Here is an 8,432-nt window from a genome sequence, read left to right on the forward strand (position 1 = left end):
TGTCCGTCCGTCTGTCCGTCCGTCCGTCTGTCCGTATGAACGCAATCTATTTCGGCGCTATTGAAGCTAGAGGCTTGAAATTTGGAGCACATACTCGTGTATATCTCCGATTTATAAAGTGTTAAAATTTTCCCGATCCGCCCACTAGGGGCGTGGTAAATCGGAAAATGCATTTTCCGATATACCAGAAATCATGTTAGTTAAAGAGCTAGAAAACTGAAATTTGGTATGTAGGTCCGCGCCGACCATCCAAGATCACAAGCTATGGCGGATATATCTCCGCCCATTAGGGGCGTGGCAAATCGGATAAAACTGTATCTCCTAAAGTTACAAACCTAGAATGTTGAAATGCACGTAAGCTGATGTTTTGATTCTATGAAGATGGGTAAAAAATTATATATCTACGCCTACTAGGGGCGTGGTAAATCGGACCTGAAGATATTGTGATTTTTCGAATTCAGGTATATTTTAGGCACTATTGATGCTAGAGATCTGAAATTTGGTATATATACGCGGGTTGATCGCCCAAGTCCAACGAGCTATGGTAGATATATGTCCGCCCATAGGGGGCGCAGCAAACCGCAAAAGTTTATATCTCCTAAAGCATAATAGCTAGAAGCTTCAAATTTGGATAGTTGAGTTACTGGTAGCCTCCTCTATCGATTCTCCAAAAAATAATTTTTACGTCTCTTTAGGCGCGTGGCATATCGAAAAATACCCTGTAATTTTCACTTTTTTTGAGAGTAAGCATTCAAACTTTGCAGTTAGGGTACTGTTATCTCGTTCTAGAAACTAACCAAAAATTAGGTGTCTACGCCCAGTAGGGGCGTGGCAAATTGGAAAAGCCTCTATATTATACAGTATTAGAGTGAAACTTAACTATAGTTGATGGGATGTGAATGAGTATTCCGCAGTCGGTAACGCCCGACTGCAACGTTCTTACTTGTTTAATTTTAATTTGACTCTATGTTTGTCAATTATCCTTAAGAAATAAATAAATAAATATACATATGTTGTTTAATTATAAAGGCTGCACCTCCTCTGCGTCTGTTTGTGGGGTGATTTGCTAAATAAGCAATATAACAATTAATTGCAATGCTATCATTATCAGTCAGATGCGTCTCAGACACTAGCATTATGTCTATATCGTGCTTGACGAGATACAGATTGAGCTCATTAAGCTTTTTCTTGACACCGGCAGCATTCCAAAAATATATGTTCATATTGTTGACACGTTGAGATACAGCAGGCTGCAGTGCAACGCTGCGTCTACTGGCATTTGGGGAAGTGGATACATTGTTAGACATTTAAGCGCTCATTGGGAGGCGCAGGCCGTGAGAGTGGTCATCATCCCAATGAGTTTGTCTATTTTAGCCTCTAGTCTAAAGCTAACTTGCTCTGGCATACTTGGCACACTCGCATTCATTGGCTGCTCGAACACCCCCACTAACAGGATGCGCGCCCTCATCTATTGGTTGCGGATGCCTACGGCGCGTACTCAGACTACGGCTACGTTTGCCTTGCCTGCCTAGGTAAGCGGACTTGTTGCTGCTGCTGTTGTTGTTGCTGGCTAACTTTGGTGGCTTTTTGCCTCGACTGACGCTGTTTGCTGCTAATAGCTGCCGGTCCGACAGGCTGAGCAAATTGAAGGCCCGCCCGAAGGGCAGCCGAATAACTGGGCCCTGCAATAACAGTTTGCGGTCGTGACTGAGGGGGGGCTTGCTGTAAAAGATTTGGCATATTAGACATATTTGGCATATTTACTCGACTGCTCTGGGTAGCAGCAGTGGCAGCTGGCTTGGCTAAGTTGCTAATGACTTTAGCTAGTTGCGTGGCACTCTCATTTTCACGTCTTTTGCACGCTTCTTTATAAGAAGGGCAGCCTTTGTAGCTCGCAGCATGTGGGCCGGAGCAGTTGGCACACTTCGCTGGAGTTTGGTCGCCATTCTGCTTGCCACAGTCCGTGGAAGCATGGTTAGCGCCGCACTTGACGCATGCAAAGGGGCGATGGCAGTAAATTTTTTGTGTGCCCGAACTTTTGGCACCTATGGCATTGAGCAATTTCGTTCGTTTTATACGGCCGCTCAATTTTAACACGCTGATTGCCAATGGCAGTAATTTGCAGCAATTCTGCGTTGTTTGCGCTGACGGCCAACTCAACCTCGAAGAGATCGAGAGGCTTTTTTTGAAAACCGAGACTTAATGCCTCTTAGAAAGCGGACTTCGTGCCCTAACTTGGCCAACTGCTCACGAATATAGTGATCCGGAGTGGAGAAGTGCAAGTGCCGAATAATGGCTCTATAGCCGCACTCGCACTTTAATTGAAAAGTGTAATTTTCAATTGAATTAGCATCGAGGTACTTTACCAATTTGCGGTGCGTGGCGACGTCCTTGCACTGGACACGAATGCCGTGGTTAGCAGCCAGCTTGGTTGAATAGAATAGCATCATCCAGGCGTACTAGCAGAGGCATAATGTCCGTGACGTTGGCAAGAAATAGCGGCGCTGGCTTCGCGCTTGGTTGCGCACGGCTCCAGTTGTAGTGGCAGCGGCAGCAGCATTAACAGCGGCAGCAGTAGTAGCAGCTGCAGCGGCAGCATTAGGTGGCATAACTTGCACTTTTGCAGGGGTGCAAACTGTATTGGCGAGGCAAGTTGCCTCTCGCTGCATGTCCTCAGTCCTGGGGGTCCGTATATAGTTGTCAATTGGCAGGTAGTCCTCGTCACTGCCATCCAGATCAACTGCGCCGAGCTGCGCAGTCTTCTTCTTGGGGCTGTCGCCTTTTTCCGCAGTCCTCTTTGCTGCTCTCTCACTAGAGAGCGGCTTTGTAGCACTTTGCATTGCATTTTTCGCAGCTAGATATTCAGCGACCATAGATGCGGATGCAGAGGTGTAAGGTTTTGCCTTAAATTGCTGAGCCGCAGCTCGAGAAGTTGTTGGTCGTGCCATAACCACACTTTTCTTCACCGGCACTTTTAATGGCGTGGGCGCAGGCGCTAATGGCTGCGAGTCGATTAATAATTCGACTTCCACGTCCATATCCTCTTCACCGTCATCTGCAGTATAGCCCCTAGGCATTGCAGCAATTTAATTTGCAAAAATGAATTGCAAAAACACCGATTTAAATAGATTTAAATAACAACTTTTTTCTGTTCGTATGTTACAAGAGAACACACATTGATGATCTCAGTTTAATTTAATTATTTATTTTTTTATTATTTGCACTTATTAGTAGTCAGTTAAGTTTTTTTTTAATTACTTGTCATCTGCTTGCTATCTATCTTTATATCGATTAGAAAATGCCTTTATCGCGTAGTAGCGAAAATTTATCCCGGCCTGACGAGCCTATCATAAACTGTTTTATTTGCACAGAATCTATTATTAATGAAAGTCAGCTATTCAAAACAAGTTGTGGCCATAGCTTTCATCAATCGTGTTTTAACACCAAGATAGATAATAAGACAGTTTCTCCAGTTTGTAAAAAGTCGTTGCGTTTACAGAGTGTTGCCGTCAGCACAGAATCTTTAATGGATAAGCCATCAGAGTCGAATATAGCAACCAAAACTAGATCTCAGGCAAGAAAGACAGCAACCTCCAATATGTCTGAAGGTGATATTTCGTCACCAGTCTTGGTGCCTTCAGTGGCTACAATAATAGTTGACGCCATTTCTGCCGCTACACTTTGGCAAACAGAGTTGATGGCTCAGATTTCTTTGAGGAAAAGTGAGACGTTGTCGCAGGTGATAGAGACTGGCTTCCAGAAACTGCTTTCATCATCTTCAGGGCCGTCTACAAGTCGCAGTCCCAAACTGCCAGTGCAAGATAACACCAGCAATCTTCGCCAACAAGAGTTTCAACCAGCCTCAACTGTATCTGGCACCCATTCCAACAATAGATTCACGTCATTAGAAACGGATTTGCGACCAGATCACATCGGTCAAATTATTTCAAATTGGAAGGTTCGTTTCAATAGCAAAACGGCCTTGTCAGTAGACGATTTTATTTATCGAACTGAAGCGCTAACGCATCAGACTCTAGAAGGCAATTTTGAGCTGTTGTCTAGATACGTTAGCAACCTCTTTGATGGTAGCTCGAGTGATTGGTTCTGGCGCTATCACAAAAGTGTGCCTGAGATTCGCTGGCAAGAACTTTGCTTTGCACTTAGAGAGCAATTTAACGATGATAACGATGACCTTCATATCCGAGCTGCTATCGATAGGCGTAAGCAAAAGATAGGCGAACCCTTCGATGAGTTCCATGAGGCCATCGTAGCACTTGCGGACAAGCATTCGAGTCCCTTGCGTGAGTTATCTCTACTCCAAGTTCTCCGTAATAATTTGCTCCCTGAAACTCAGCATGAACTTCTTTATGAGAGAATTGAAAGTGCGCTACAGAAATCAAATTTAAAAATGAAGCTATAATGTTGACGTTTTATATAGTACCCTCCTTGTCTCAAGATTTATATTTAGGTACAGATTTTTGGACCCAATTTAATCTTCTTCCACTGGAGGTGGTGCCCACAGTTAATAATTTGTCTTCTTTAGCGGATCGCAACCTAAAACCACTTACAGTCACGCAGCATCAATTGTTGCTGCAACACGTTAACATGTTCCCTTCTTTTGCTAAACTGGGCTTAGGACGAACAACTCTTCTTTCGCATGAGATTAATGTCGCCGGAGCAGCTCCAATTAAGCAACATCATTATCCAGTTTCACCAGCAGTAGAAAAGTTAATGTATGAAGAGCTGGACAGAATGCTTAAATTAGGCGTGATAGAGGAGTCACAAAGCGCTTGGTCTTCTCCAGTTGTGTTAGTTCGCAAACCAGGAAATGTTCGTTTTTGTTTAGATAGCAGGCGTGTTAATGCGGTTACCATTAAGGATGCATATCCTATGCCGTTCATTGATGGTATTCTTAATAGGCTACCAAAAGCTGAATTCATAACCAGCTTAGATTTAAAAGACGCGTTCTGGCAAATTCCATTAGAGCCAAAATCACGCGATAAAACCGCATTTAGCGTACCTTGTATCAATGTAATCACTGTAATACCTTTTGGGCTTCGTAATGCAGATAAGATTGCATCTATTGCAGAATTACCAGTTCCTAGGTCGGTCAAACAAGTTAGGCGGTTTTTAGGCATGACTGGATGGTACAATAAATTTATTCAGAACTATGCCACCATTGCATCCCCTATAACAGATACGCTGAAACATAAACAAACAATTGTATGGGGTGAATCAGCACAAAAGGTGTTCGAAGAACTCAAGGAGAAGCTTAGTACGGCTCCAGTTTTGCATAGTCCAAATTTTGACAGACCATTCTCTATATATCATATTCTCTAAAATGGCTCATGTCTCAAACTGACTTGAATTCTCGGTTAGCAAGGTGGGCTTTAAAACTTCAGGGTTATGATTTTAATATAGTCCATAGAAAAGGCAATATATAGTCCATACCAGATGCTTTATCGCGAGTATACACAGAAGATGTGTCTGCAATTTCAGCCGATTGTCTAGTGGGTCTCGACTCGGTATATTTTAAGACATCTGACTATCAAGAACTCAAAGCCGAAATATTATCCAAACAATCAATCTAGATCACCAGATGTGAAGGAAGTTGACGATTATATATATCGGAGAGCCAATCACGCGTCGGGTGAGAAAGTAGCCGATGATCTGTGTTGGAAACTTTGGGTTCCCCAATCGCTGGTTCCAGATGTCCTTAAGACGGCCCAAGAGCCTCCACTAGCTTCTCACCTCAAAAAATGGTAGTAGATGTAAGAAAATTCCACCCTTAGGAAAATCGGGCTAAACGCTACGCGTGGAATATAGGAGTCTTTGTTGTTTTAGACCATATGTCGAAATTACCTTTTTTAAAACCCGTCAAAAATTTGACTGCCGACGCCATCACCGACTATTTAGAGCAGGATTTGTTTCATTGCTTCGGAATTCCCGTAACTATAGTCTTTGACAACGGTGTACAGTTCAAGTCTCAGTTGTTCAACGTATTATTACAAAAGTATGGAGTTAATCATACATATACGGCCGTTTACTCCCCACACAGTAAATGCTTCGGAGCGAGTTAACCGATTGGTGATAGCAGCAATAAAGTCATATATTGTGCCTGATCAAAAAGATTGGGACGCTCATCTAAGCTCTATCTGTTGCGTTCTGCATTCAGACGTGCATTCGGCTATCGGCACAAGCCCTTATCGAATTGCCTTTGGCCAAAATATGGTGACCAATGCATCCACGTAAAAACTGCTACGTAATTTGAACTTCTTAGAAGATCGCGCTATTCGATTTAATCGCGACGATTCATTTGATCTTATACGCGACAGGGCAAAAGATTGCATGCAACAACAACGTAATCGAAACGAGAATACCTATAATATGCGTTGTCGCGATGTTTCGTTTGTGGATGCCCTCGGTAGAACTGGGAAGACATTTCTCATGTGCGAGATCCGAAATTGCGGTAGCAATTGCTTCTTCTGGAATAGCGGCCACATTGAACAACCGACATGTAACATTTCGAAACACTCCGCAATGGCCAAAGTTTTAGTAGCATCAAAAATTATCATATGGGACGAATGCACAATGGCGCACAAACGCGCATTGGAAGCACTAGACCGAGATGTTTTGGTGGTTCAATGATTTTATTATCTGGCGATTTCCGACAAACGCTATCAGTAATTCCAAGATCTACTGCTGCCGACGAAATAAACGCTTGCCTCAAATCAAATCCGCATCAAATCTATGGCGATATGTACATAAAGAAACTTCAACTGTCTGTAAATATGAGAGTTGCATTGTTGAACGATCTATCTGCTGATGATTTCTCGAAGCAATTGCTGAATATTGGTAATGGCCGTGTTCCTGTTGACGAATCGAGCAGTTTAATTTCATTTCCTCCAAATTTTGCAATTTCGTCTCATCAAAAGATGAGCTTATCAACAAAGATATCATTGCTAACAAAAACATATTAAATGGTTAAGCGAGCGAGCAATTTTAGGGGCTAAAAGTAAAGATGTAGATGACCTCAATTTTATAATTCAAAATCAAATCGTAGGTACTCTGTATTCATTCAAATCTATCGACTGTGTAACACGCGAAGAAGAAGCCACTAATTATCCAACTGAATTTTTGAACTCCTTGGATGTGCCTGGATTATCACCGCACAATTTACAATTGAAGGTTGGCTTGGTAGCTATCATGCTTAGATATTTAAACCAACCAAAACTGTGCAATGGAACGCGTTTGGGGATAAGAAAACTGATGAGCAATGTGATTCACGCGTCGATACTCAAAGGACAATTTGAAGATGAAGTTCTTATTCCAAGGACTCCGATGATCCCAACATTTATGCCCTTTGAGTTTAAACGAATTCAATCCCCGATTCGTCTTGCCTTCGCCATGACGATTAACAAATCACAGGGCCAATCCTTGACTATTTCTGACCTCAATCAAAAGAGGCATGTTTTTCTCATGGTACGTGGCATGCTCACGTGTCGGCAAACCATCCGCATTATTTGTTCTTGCACCTGACAAAAAAATAAATTAATTAGAGTGTATCCCAGCCTAAACAACATAGCTTTCAATGATTTTTTTCTGACATGGGAAACTTAATTATTTCTTTTCGTTTTTTAATTATACCCTGAACCCATTGAAAATGGGAAATCAGGGTATAACGGTTTTGTTGAAATCTATGTAACAGGCAGAAGGAGGCGTGGCAGACCCCACAAAGTATATATATTCTTGATCAGGGTGACGAGCTGAGTCGATTTGGCCCTGTCCGTCTGTCTGTCCGTATGTATGAACGCGTCGATTTTAGAAGATATAAGAGCTGAGACTTCAATTTTATTTTTAAATGTCCGTATTTACAGCGGATATCGAGCTTATCACAAAAAATCGATAACTCATCCCGATCCTTTTTATCCACAAAAATCCTTATCGAAAATCAGTTATAATATTAGATCTCATACATCTTTGAAGCTACATTCTCCAAATTTTATACAATTTCGGTTTTTGTTAAAACCCATTGAAAATGGGAAATCAGGGTATAACGGTTTTGTTGAAATCTATGTAACAGGCAGAAGGAGGCGTGGCAGACCCCACAAAGTATATATATTCTTGATCAGGGTGACGAGCTGAGTCGATTTGGCCCTGTCCGTCTGTCTGTCCGTATGTATGAACGCGGCGATTTTAGAAGATATAAGAGCTGAGACTTCAATTTTATTTTTAAATGTCCGTATTTACAGCGGATATCGAGCTTATCACAAAAAATCGATAACTCATCCCGATCCTTTTTATCCACAAAAATCCTTATCGAAAATCAGTTATAATATTAGATCTCCTACATCTTTGAAGCTACATTCTCCAACTTTTATACAATTTCGGTTTTTGTTAAAATTTACCCCCCCCCCCCCCTATATCCACCT

The sequence above is a fragment of the Drosophila arizonae genome, chromosome 4, assembly GCF_054131065.1.
Source record: "Drosophila arizonae isolate 15081-1271.41 chromosome 4, UAZ_ARI_1.0, whole genome shotgun sequence".
Taxonomy (NCBI): domain Eukaryota; kingdom Metazoa; phylum Arthropoda; class Insecta; order Diptera; family Drosophilidae; genus Drosophila; species Drosophila arizonae.